Raw genomic sequence first — 12,705 nt, forward strand, 5'->3', positions numbered from 1 at the left:
TCTACAATATCCTTTATCAGGTGTGGTGACCAGGACTGTACATAGTAATCCAAGTGTGGTCGCACTATAGATTTGTATAGGGGCGTTACGATATTGGCAATTTTATTTTCACTGCCTTTCCTAATTATGTCTAACATGGAACTTGTCTTTTCACAGCAGCTGCACACTGGGTCAACATTTTCATCCACCACAACCCCAAGATCTCTTTTTTGGTCAGTCACCACTAGCTCAGATCCCATCAGCGTATATGTGAAGTTGAGGTTTTTTGTCCCAATGTGTATCACTTTATACTTTTTACATTGACCCACATTTGCCATTTGGACCGTTGTACAGTTTGGAGAGACCTTTTTAGAGCTCTACACAATCCCATTTTGTCTTAACTACCCTAAATAATTTGGTGTCATCGGCAAACTTGGCCTCCTCACTCCCAGTTCCAGCTCATTTATGTTGAAAAGCACTATTCCCAATGCAGCTCCCTGTGGGACCCCGCTGTTTACATTTCTCCATTAGGAAAAGTTGCCATTTACTCTCTTCTTTCTGTTCTTTAAGCAGTTATGATCCATAAGAGGATCTTACTCCATGACTGCTAAGTTTGCTCAGGAGTCTTTGTTGAAGGACTTTCTCAGAAGCCTTTTAGAAGTCCAAGTAAACAATGCCTACCAGATCACGGTGTCCATGCATTTACTGACACTCAAAAAAATTCTAAAAGGTCAGTGAGACAAGATTTGCCTTTGTGAAAGACATGTTGATTCTTTTTCATAAGAGCTTGTCTTTCTATATGCTTACTAATGTGATCTTTAATGCTATCCACCAATTTACCTGGATTCCCCCTGGATCCGTTTTAAAATGCTGGCATTACATTGGCTCTTCTCCAGTCCTCCAGTTCACAGGCCGATCTTGGAGACATGTTACATATTTTTTGTTGTACTTGTTGCTGACTTCAGTAAACATGGCAGACCTTGGTGTAAGAGTTAACTGTGAACTGGAAGGCACCAACAATATAACTTTAAATACTGAAAAGAGAGGGGAAAAAAACCTGGAATACATATTTGCTCAGAAAACAAAGAGAAGCAAGTGTGTACAGCCTAATTTTCTTCCATCACAAAGCATATCTAGATCAGAGGCTTAATCCAATAATTAATACAATATCTGCCTGCATAGCCTAGAATAATATCCCTATAACCAAGGAAGGTAAAAAGTACTCCAATCTTAATAGCAGGCATGGCATAGGGAGAGCTTCAGTCTTTTGAGTCTTATCTTGAGAAGGGAGGATTCCCTTTTGTTTATGCACACAAATTGCCCATTTCCCCCTCTATTTCCAGTCATGGATTCATCTCTATTATTTTCTAGCATCAGTTTTGCCTGTGGTTTATTACTTCAGTTTGAGCCCCTTTACTCTGTCTTGACCAGCTCAAATGTGTACTGGTATGAACTGATGTTACACAAAATTTAGAAAGAATAGAGTGAAATAGGAGCTGTGACAAATTGCTATAGAATCTCAAAGCATTCAGTGTGTAAGTAAAGTGTTTCATATCCTGTCTCATCTGAAATTTACTGGCACCTGGAATGACCACGAAACTTGTTGCTAATGCTAAATGGGGCAATAAATTCTGGAAGTTAGTTGTGTTGAGTCTGTTGCAGCAAGTAAGCTCTTGCTACTATGAATTTAAGATGCCATACAATTTTGTTTCCCAAAAGTAGTGTTAATTTTCGGGCTCATCTTTCCTGAGGTTGTTTCTTTTTCATCCAAGCCTGCATAGTAACTTTGAAAGCAGAAGCTGAAGTACTATTTTCACAACACTGATCAATCTTCTAGCCCTTTATGATGTGAGACTTCTCCATTTTCCACTTTTGCACCTGAGCATATGATGTCTCCACTCTAAATATTTCAGGTATATGCTTCATAGGTCTTACGTGCATACATGCATACGTGCATAACTGATATCTCAGCTAACTGGAACCTATGTAGATTCATGTGTTACATAAAGGGGTACTTCAGATTTATTACCACAGAATACTTTACATTTCACAATTATTAGTGTGGAAAAGAGTGAAAGGTAGACATCAGTTTCAGCCTACTGTGGATTAGTCTTGCAGCTGTGTTAGTTTTAATTATAAATGAGTTAATGGAAGAACCATACTATAAGGATGCACAACACTGAACATAGATCCATCATGAGTTTGGTAGTAAGCTACGTTACTCGATGTTTCTGTCCTGTGAATGTGGAGACAATATTCATGGTTGCTCAGCAATTGGCTTCTATTCACTACTCCGTAAGGTGGTGGTTTCTTTAAAAAAAGTTTGCACAGGTGAGAGTTTTCCAGAAACTTTGAAAGAGTTATGTCCAAACAAACTTCTTCCAGAAAGGCCCCAAATATATCTACTTTTCATTATTTGATGCTCTGACTTGGATTCCTGGATTGAATAGGGGGTTGGACTCGATGGCTTTGTAGGCCCCTTCCAACCCTACTATTCTATGATTCTCTGTTTTTAGCTACTTTGAAAAATGTAGGGTTTTTATACGTTTACACCCGTTCACAGAAGGCAATCCCATTTTACTTGTATAGGATGGGATAAGACCAGGAACAGGGGTCATGTGGCATCTGCACTGTTGCCACAAATGTATTTTTCATTTCTCTCATTCTTGGAGTTTGTATTTGATCCGTTAAGCTGATATGAGATGTTGCTGGTGCTTTTCTGACTAAATGAGTAATAAAACCAGTAGTAGTAGGAAGGAAAATACATTCAAAATGTTGAAGTTTTAAAGAAGGTGTAAGATTTTATAGTTGTCCAGAATTATTAATTCTGAATCGGCTCTCTGCTCAGATGGTTTGGGGTGAAATGCTTGCATCAAAGTATTCGTTCATTCAGCAACTTGTTGTGAAACATTGTTTGCTCAAGTAGAGTCAAATGGGCTTGTTTCAGACTCAGACTTCAAATTTAAAACAAAATTGTCCATAAAGGTCATGGGGAGGGGATCAGTTATCTCAAACATTTATCTCACTATGGCTAGAATGTATGGCTTTTAACTCAGGACCTAGAATTTAAAAAAATATTCCTGTTTCAGTTTGCTTCTCCGAGGTGAAACCAGACCACAGCAGCATGCATAAATTTATCTCACTATGGCTAGAATGTGTGGCTTTTAACTCAGGACCTAGAATTTTAAAAAATATTCCTGTTTCAGTTTGCTTCTCCGAGGTGAAACCAGACCACAGCAGCATGCATAAATTTATCTCACTATGGCTAGAATGTGTGGCTTTTAACTCAGGACCTAGAATTTTAAAAAATATTCCTGTTTCAGTTTGCTTCTCTGAGGTGAAACCAGACCACAGCAGCATGCATAAAATGCATAGCTTTTTTTGTTTTGTGGTACATCCACAGGAAGCTAAATGTGACATTGAAATTGGTAATTTATCCCTCTCGGGGAACGGAATGAATTCATGGAAGAAGATTCAAACCTGGGACTTCCTGATTCATATGCTACAGCAACTCAACAGCTCTCTAGTCTAGAAAGATTCATGCTACAAGGCTCTGCTGATTTCCACCATACACTTATCTTTTTCACAGTCTACTTCTTGTCTGTGTTCTGTTACTTCTCCTGGTTTTACGGTCCTATATGTGTCCAGATGTACCACTACATCCGTCTGTTGCATCAAAATGGTGAGAAGTCATCTCAGGGCACTTGAAATAAAAAAATGCATCGATTTCAGCACAAGTTTTTTGTACACTTACGAGGTGGAATGAGATAAGTGAATTCATCTTCTGATCTTACTATCTTTCTGATCTTTCTATCTTTTATTATATATACACTCATATAATTTTCTTCCTACATTAAAAGAACCAACTAACAGTTTTAAACAGTTTTAAGCAAGTTATACATCGATTTTGAATACATAACAAATCTAACGTCCTTCTACCACAACATAAATCCATGGCTAATAAAAAATGAAGTAACAAGAAAACAACTAACTAAAGGTTGGGGAGTAAGACTCACACAGGAATTTGAAAAAAACTTTGTTTCTTTAATTGACTGCATGTTACGTTCCATGGGTTCTTGTTAATCTACCTTTTTAATTAATGTGTGTTTTGGTCTGGGTAGATTCTCAGCCAATATATTTCACCCCATGTGGTTGCCTTGGGCTTCTCAGCCAAGCTATTGAACTGGTACTTGTCAAGTCTTTAGATGTGGCAGAGATTAGAAATTTGCAGAAAGAAACTCTACCCCAGTCAGATCTCTTCCCCCAAGATACTTAAGGCTGCAATCCTATAACTTTTACCTGGAGATAAGTCCCACTAGGTTAATGGGGCTTACTTTTTGTAGTCCTACTGCTCTGTTAATTTAATTGGTGGTCATAGTTATTTGTTGGAATATTTTGTGTTAGGTTTAGTCCCAGTGGTAAAGCTGAGGCAACCAAAAATCAATTTAAAATGGCTTACATAACGAACCCCTGGGGAGCCAGGTTAAAGGAAAGGTGTAAAAACACTGTGGAGGACCTCAAGAGACATCTCGGTTATAGGATTACAAATTTGATCATCTGTAGTTGCCTTGTCTCTATGCTTTTTATGTACATCAGTCTAGGTGAAATATAACATTCAAACTGATCAACAGATTGTGATCTGTCGAATAGAGAGCAGCACTAGCTAATCTACACTGTGAAAAGGCTGACATGTCTTAGGAAGCTGCCTTACACCAAATCAGAGCAGTGGTCTACCTAGCTCGGTGTTGTCTACACCAGGGATAGGAACTTCTAGCCCACAGGCCAGATAGTTCATGGGGGGTCCCCATCTGGCCCCTGATTTCCACTCCTTCCTCTCCCACTGTGTTATTTCATTTCATGTATTATATTTCTATACCTCCCCATAGCTAAAGCTCTCTGGGCTGTTCACAGAAATTTAGGCTTTTAAATTTAGTTGTTTGTGGTGGGGGGCATTTTCAGGGGAGGATGCTGCTAGGGGAGGGCTAACTCCCCCCTCACCAACCCTGTGATTCCCCCTGAAAAACCACCTTCCCTCCACTCCATTTAGGCTTTTTAAAAGCATCGATTGCCACCACTGGAGACTTTTGAAAAGCCTCATTGCAGCAGGAGGGCAATGGGGGGGGGGTCACTGAGAGCTGCTGCCAGTATTGCTGTGAATCCCGCTCGAAAAATCACCCCTGCCCTGGTGCAGTTATGCTTTTAAAATCTCCATTACTACCAGATGGATGCTCTTTAAAAGCCTGATTGCCCAGACCCCATTCACCTCCACTGCAATCATGTTGGGGGCACATGTCAGCAGTGGGTGGCTCTGCCCACTTTTGGTATGTGGCTCCTGATGTGCTTGCCCAGAACTAACTTGGCCATCAAGCTGAAAAACTGGCAGAAGCTCTCCCGGGCTTCAGACAGAAGTATTTCTCAGCCATACCTAGACATGACAAGGATTGAACCTGGGACCTGCATGTAAAGCATTTGCCCTACCACGGAGCTATGGCCCTTACAAGTGTAATACAAATGTCCTTAATGCCATGTCAGCTTGTGCTTTCTATTCTTTAACTCTGAGAAGACAAGAGACTCATTGCCTGGGTTTTATACAGCCACATGAGTAATTTTCTTCAAAAAGAAAACAATAGCAATTGCTTCAGTGGAAAGGGATCTTCTATGAACCCTCCAAGAGGGTTCTCTGTACTCCCTAGAAACCAACTCTGCTGCCAGCGCAATATCCTTTTACTGTGACATCAAATGTCTCAATTTTCCAGGAACAAGGACACTAGCTTGCAAATAACCATTCACTTCTGCATATTTGTAAAGGATGAAAGTTGCTTTGTATTGTGCTTTTGTACCTGTCTTCCCTCCCAGCTACCAAAGACCTTGAGAGGCTGAGTCTGCAGTGCTACACCTTGAGGTTGTGAGTCATTTCTTTCTCAACAGGAACAATTTTACAGCGAATGTCCAAAACACTATGATTTCATCCTATAGTTCTCCAGCTGCCTTTATTACATCTCATCTTGGTGTCTTTACCACTGCTAAATCCAGTATGTGAAACAAAACGTTGATCCTTTATAGAATACACTGTTCCATAAAGCTCTTACTACCAGCACCACCAAATGCAAGACCTGCTAGAAAGCTGGTGAAGTACTAGTTTTAAGTTTCCATCTTCACCCCTTTCTCTCTCAAGTATTTATATATAAACTGAGAGTACACCAAAAAAAGAGGCTTGATGAGTATGCTTCAATAAAAGTGGAAGGAGCTGTTCTTTAATCTTTATGTTGAGAACTATTCATACTCTATTTTGGAACATCTTAGGATGCATTGTCATGGGTACCAAAGGTATTGTTCTCCAGTACTATGTCATAGCAACATAGGAAGCTGTCTTATCCTGAGTTGGACCATCGGTCCATCCTACTACTACCAATACTGACTGGTAGCCACAAGATGGCCACCAATTTGGTGGTTTTAAAAGGGGTTAGACAAATTCACAAGAGGGTAAGGCTATTAGTGGCTACTAGTCATGATGGGTTATATAGTGCCTCCAGTATCAAAGGCAGTGTGCCAGTTGCTGGGAAACAGAAGTGTGGCTATTCTATTGCACTCATGTCCTACTTGTGTGTTTCCTGTAGATAACTGGGTGGCCACTGTAAACAAAATGCTGGAAGACATGGACCCTTGGTCTGAAGCAGCATAGCTGCTCTTATATTCAGGTGGATGGCTGTGGGTGATGGGAATTGTCCAACACATCTGTAGGGCACCATGTTGGGGTAGGTTTAGTATGCTGATGGAATCATCTAGGAGCAGCAACACCCTCCCCAGCATCCTTGAGTACTATGGGGACTTAAAATGGCACCAGATAATTATGTTTATTAGATGCCTTATCAAACAAATTCTCTACATGGCATACAAAATGAATTATAATACAATGCTTTAAATGCAGGAATATGGCTTTTTTTTTAATGAACCCAACATAAAAACCAAAATACCAATAGAGGGAAGTGGAACAAAAATCACAGGAACTAAACACACACACCTAGGAGCTAAAATTGCCACCAAATGTCACAAGAACTAAAATTGCATACAGCCTTCCCCAACCTGGTGCCCTCCAGATGTTTTGGCCTACAATGACTTGGCTGTTTGCTGGGGCTGATGGGTGTTGTAGTCCAAAGCATATGGAGGGCACCAAGTTGGGGAAGGCTGGCTTAAAAGGTCTGGGAGAACAAACAAGCAAAAAATCCTAGCCTGATGCTGAAAGGACAATGTTTGCAGCAGGTAAGCGTCCCTAGGAAGAGTATTTCATAGTCTGAGGGCCACCACTGAAAAAACCTCTGTCATGGCTGCCTGCCAAACCAGATTGATGGGGCACTGGGAAAAGGGTCTTATAAGGCACAGGTAGGTACATAAGGGAGGAGGTGGTCCATCAGTTACCAAGGTATCAAGTCATGTAGAGCTTTATAGATCAAAACCAGTGCATTGACTTGTCCTGGAAATGAGAAATCAGTGAAGGTGAGAAAGACCTGGCATTATGTGTTCGCAATAACGGTGCTTTTTCAGGAAACAACACTTGAGGTTCCCGCTGCTACTTCAGTTTTGTTTGATGAAATGAGGAAAATCCACCAAAGTCAGGAAACCACCAAATGATCAATGGTTGGAGGAAAAGGGGTAGGCCCAGGGAAGGAGCCATGGCTATCTGGAGAACTCCACAGGGCTGTATTGAGACCCCAGGCATGAGGTTCTGCACCACTGTTCTAAGTGTTACACCGAACACAGTGAAAACAAGAATGTGGGAACTAGCTCTTCGTTCCATTACTGTTCTGTGTAGCAACTAAGAAATGTCACACAGCTAGTATTTGGCTGCCGATATAAGTGGAGACCCTTAGGTGGGAATGTAGCTCAGCAGCAGAGCATATACTTCGCATTCAGAAAACTCTAGGATCAAGTCCTGGTATCTTCAGTTTCAAGGAACAGGTAGCAAATGGTATGAAAGATCTCTTGAGATTTTGGGTGGTTGCTTCCAGCCAGAGTAAGTAATACAAGGACAAAGAGTCTGACCTAGATGAAGGCAGCTTCCTATGTTCCTATAGGAAGAAGGGGAAACTAGATCAGATCATGTGGGCAACAAGCAACCAGTGCAGCCTTCCCCCAACCTGGTGCCTTCCAGATGTTCTGGACTACATATCCCATTAGCCTCAGGCAAGATGGGCAGAAATGATGGGAGCTGTAGTCCAACACATTTAGAGGGCACCAGCTTGAGGAAGCCTGAACTAGAAAGATCAGAGGGGTGGGGGTAGACAAATTATGATTAGGCATATTGTTAAGAAGTTGTGTAAGAGTTAGAAATGGCTAGCTTAAGTAAAGCTTTCAGTTCGGCAAGCAGTTGTATGCTCACAAGGGTAAAAAGCAGTGGTCAATGAGTTGCTTGTACTATACAGCCAATGAAAAGCTGGCTAAACAATCCACAGTTAATGGACACACATGAAGCATGAAATAAAGCAGAAGAGTTAAGCATCTGATCAGGGTAACCAGCTTAGATTCATTCTGTTCTGTAGGTTAGCTAGCAGGAAAGGGTTCATCATAGTTAAATATTTGACATTTCCAGGGATAGAGAATGGGAAATGTTTATGGAAAGGCTAGGTACGGAACAGGCTATTTCTACCTTTGTGCACCAAAGATAGGAATGAAGTGGTGTGCTATCTCCATTCAGCCCTTCTTGAAGCAAAATGTTAGCCTCATTGTGAAGAGACGTGTGTATGTTCCAAGTCACCCTTGAGGCTCGCTTGCTTATTTAAGATTATTGATATTCTGCCCTTCTGTTGCCATTGCAATACTCAAATCAGCTTACAAAAATTACCAAAAAAAAATATAAAGCATTAAAATTTGGCTGTTTTGTATGCCTGAAACCTGTTGCACTGGGGCTTGCTTCTGTGTAGGCATGCAAAGAATTTAGCTGTGCTTTGTATGCTTGGTGCAAGGACGTTCAAATTGGTAAAATTGTGTGTGTGAATGCCCCTACCTCTAGCATATCCTGGCTGCGGTCCTCAGGGCTGAAAACGTTGTACACTCCTGCAGTATAGCATTAAGACAGTACCAAGTGCCACAAATAAAAACATCATGTACAGATCATCAGTCCACAAAAAGTCCATTAAAATATCTCCACCAGGCAAGCCAAAAGCCTGTCAGATTTATTTTATTTTTAAAGTCCAGATGAACCTTCCCTGGCAGGAAAATCCACAGTCTGAGAGAAGCCACAGAAAATGCATTCTCCCACATCACAATCAACAGTGCTTCAACTATACCTGGGACACAGAAAAGAGCCTTCCTTGCAGTTCTTAAGGAGTAGGCAGGCTCGTATCCTGTTTCCTTATTTTAAAAGTACAAAATTAACAATGTGACCATCAGAACACCAGCAGTGCACAGTATGGATTGTGCAGAAAAACCACGCAGACTTAAAGGGGTGGTTTTTTTGCCACACAGGACTAAGGTTCAAGAAACAAGAGGCAAGAAGAACTCTCAGGAATGTGGAACTACTTACACTGTTCTTTGGTACTAGCTCTAGAACAGAACCTTTTAGTGTAGCTCTGGATCAGTGCATGCCTCCTGTACCTCTTCCTTCCAAAGGAACAATATGAGAGATACCCTGTTGCAGAAATCTAAGCCAAACTGTATAGGCAAAAGTTGAAAATAATGGGAGCATTGGGGACCAAGCTGCATACTCCGATCCAAGTTCTGTGAAACCGGGCCTCAAATGCAGAATCTGCTGTATTGCCGGCCAAGAGCAGCTATGGCAGACCATGTTTACAAGATTGCCGAAATGTTTCTGCATGTATGTGGACAACGACCATTCCCATACCTGCAAAGTGTAACTACTCTATGAAGGAAGAGAGTGAACTGGGTAAGTTCCTCTTTGTACCTGGTTGCATTAGGGAAGCCCTGGAGGGGGACATGGATGCCAGCATAGGGAGTTTTCCCCTCTAAAGCCTGTGCTGCTTGCTGATGGGACAGGAAGAAAAATAAAGGTGTCTTGAGGTCTACTGCTTTGGGAGCAGGACACCTTTTTCACTTGCCTAATTTTTTAATTGGCTGCTGGGGGTGTGGGGGAGCCCTGCCCAGGGCATTTACACAGCCACATCAGAACAGCTTCTGTTTTAACTGTCTATCAATATCCTCCTTCCTAAGCAGTAGAATGGGAGCCCCCCGGAGACACGTCTGTCTCTTTCTTTCTCTCCCATCTCTCCTCCCTTTAAACCCGGTCAAGTCTTCTGAGGCAGACTTACTGGGGGAGAGATACAGGAAGAGTTGGGCTTGGTGGAGAAGAACAGTTGGCAGCTGTGTGGGGGATGGGTGGGTTAAAGACAGCTGGGAGAGGTGTGGGGGGAAGGGCAGATGGAATAGCAGCATCCTCAGAGAGCCACCAGGCAGGCATGTCTCTGGGGGCTTCCCTTCTCAGTGGTGCATTATTAAGGCTGCTCTTCGGTTACTAGGGTTAACATTCCCATCCGCCTTATTCAAGGACACTCTTCAAGTTGAAGTTCCACAGGATTAGGGCTATGGCAGCTTTTTCACTGCACTTTTATTAATGAGTGGGTTTGGAAATCATTAACCACAAACACTTTTTTGGGGGGGGGGTCACTTATGAACAGTTGATTGCAAAGTCCAACAACAGTTGTGTGTGGAACACCTCATGGGAGGAACCTAATTTGCTTCGCTACTTAAACAATGCCTTCAGACTGAAGCTTGAAGTTGACCATTCAATCTAAAAGGAGCTGAAGAACAATCCTCTAGAAACAAGCCTTTTAAAATAGGCCACAGGTCTATTTCTAATATCTTTCCATAAAATGCAACCATTGCATCCTTCAACAGTTGTGCATTATTTCACTTTGCCATTTGTCTCCTCTCAAATGCCGATAGGGTGACAATTTTTATATATTTCTTTAATATTTATATAGGACTTTCCCCAAGTGCTTACAGCACTCCATATACATTTGCTCAGTGATTCTTACAACATCCCTGTAAAGTAGATCAGAATTATTATCGTTATAGAAGGGCTGGGCCCAGAGTCTCCCTAAAGCAGCCTTCTCCAATCTGGTGCTCTCCAGAAGTGTTTGACTACAACACCCAGCATCCCCAGCCAGCTCCTTGGGGCAGGCTAGTCTAAAGTTACCAAGTGAGTAAACACCTGGCTAGGGTGAGATTTGAACCCAAGTCTTCCTGGTTCACAGTTAACACTTTCAGGTTTCAGCACAATTTGAGATGTTTACCCAGAAGTCATTTCCACTGACTTAATGAGATTTACTCTGTTGCAAGTATCCTAGGGCTGCATTACGCTGCAGTCCTATGCATGCTTACATAGGAGTCTGTCCCACTGAATACAGCAGGACTTACTTCTGCGTAAACACGCATAGGACATGCACTGTTACACAACACCAGCTGTCCTTAAGTGAAAGATTTCAGACACAGCATTTAAAGTCATCAAATGATGGCACTGCAACCTGTTAGAAAGTAGAAAAGGCACAAATTCAGTTTTTTTCCTATTCATTTCATGTTTACTACAAAATTGTAATTATGAACACAACACTTACATAGCACATTATAGATTACTTTTTGTTTGTTTGAAAACATCCAAGGAAATCCTGTGTTCCTAAAACCAACTTTCACCACTCTCCTTAGATTATCTGTTGAATTGGCCCTAAAACACCTTACCCTGTTTTATGGGCTCATAAATGTCGTTAAGTGTGTTGCATCTTAGCATCTAGTGCAGATCTCAATTGAGCCTCCATTCAGGGGTGACCAAAGTAAATCTGGAATAGAAAAGTTGTGATTTTATAGCTAATCTAAGGCATCATGACTACAAGAACTGTATACAGCTTAAATGCTTAAAAATCAGCATCTTGCATCTATCAGAGCAAAATGGATAGCTGTTTAATTATAGCACGCTACTTCAAAATGTATTACTTAAGTGTGATGTTGAGTTCCATGAGAACCAATCAAGTCTGCTAGACAGACAGTTCACTTTGACTTTAGAAGGCACAACTTAAACTTATCATGGGATCCAAGTTGTGGCCATAGGCCAGTCATTGTCAGCCTCCATTCTTCAACTGCAACATGGAAACAGTGTACCTTACAGGGCTGTTGTGAGACAAATACAATAAAGCTAAGGAAAGCTCTTCATTTCAAAGACTTACTAATTTGTAATGTGTCATGTCAGAAAATGATAAATGACAGCTGTGTGTTCCAAAGGACAGGAACAGCCTTATGTCCCAAGAACAGAGAGTTGAGAAACAGACTGCTAAAACAGAATGATCACCTATATATTATATATAAAATCAGACCAGCATGTATTCTTCTTGATTTATCGGTCCTGCAAACCTACTGAACAAAATTTCCCTGATGTGTATTTAGTAAGGCATTATTTGGTGCATTTGCCCTGAGTACTGATTAAGTTTGCAATTTTCAGTGGAAATTGCTACATCTACTCCTTACTAACGTAATTCTTTATTCCCATTCAGAATTGCAATTATGCCATTACTGAAACTGGCAGATAGTTAAAACACAAAATGAGTGACTTCTCAAAATCAAGCCTCCCTCCCCACGCGTGTCATCTCTGCAGGATTAACTTGTAATAAACTACAGGTAGTGGTGTCACCACTAATGATTACAGTGACTGAATTCCCAGGATCATTGTGAAAATGTTTTTGTTATTTGCAGAAATCTGTGCAGGAGGATATAAATAAATAATTG

Source organism: Heloderma suspectum, chromosome 5 (genome assembly GCF_057233095.1).
Source record: "Heloderma suspectum isolate Gila_16-S chromosome 5, 16-S_ref, whole genome shotgun sequence".
NCBI lineage: Eukaryota > Metazoa > Chordata > Lepidosauria > Squamata > Helodermatidae > Heloderma > Heloderma suspectum.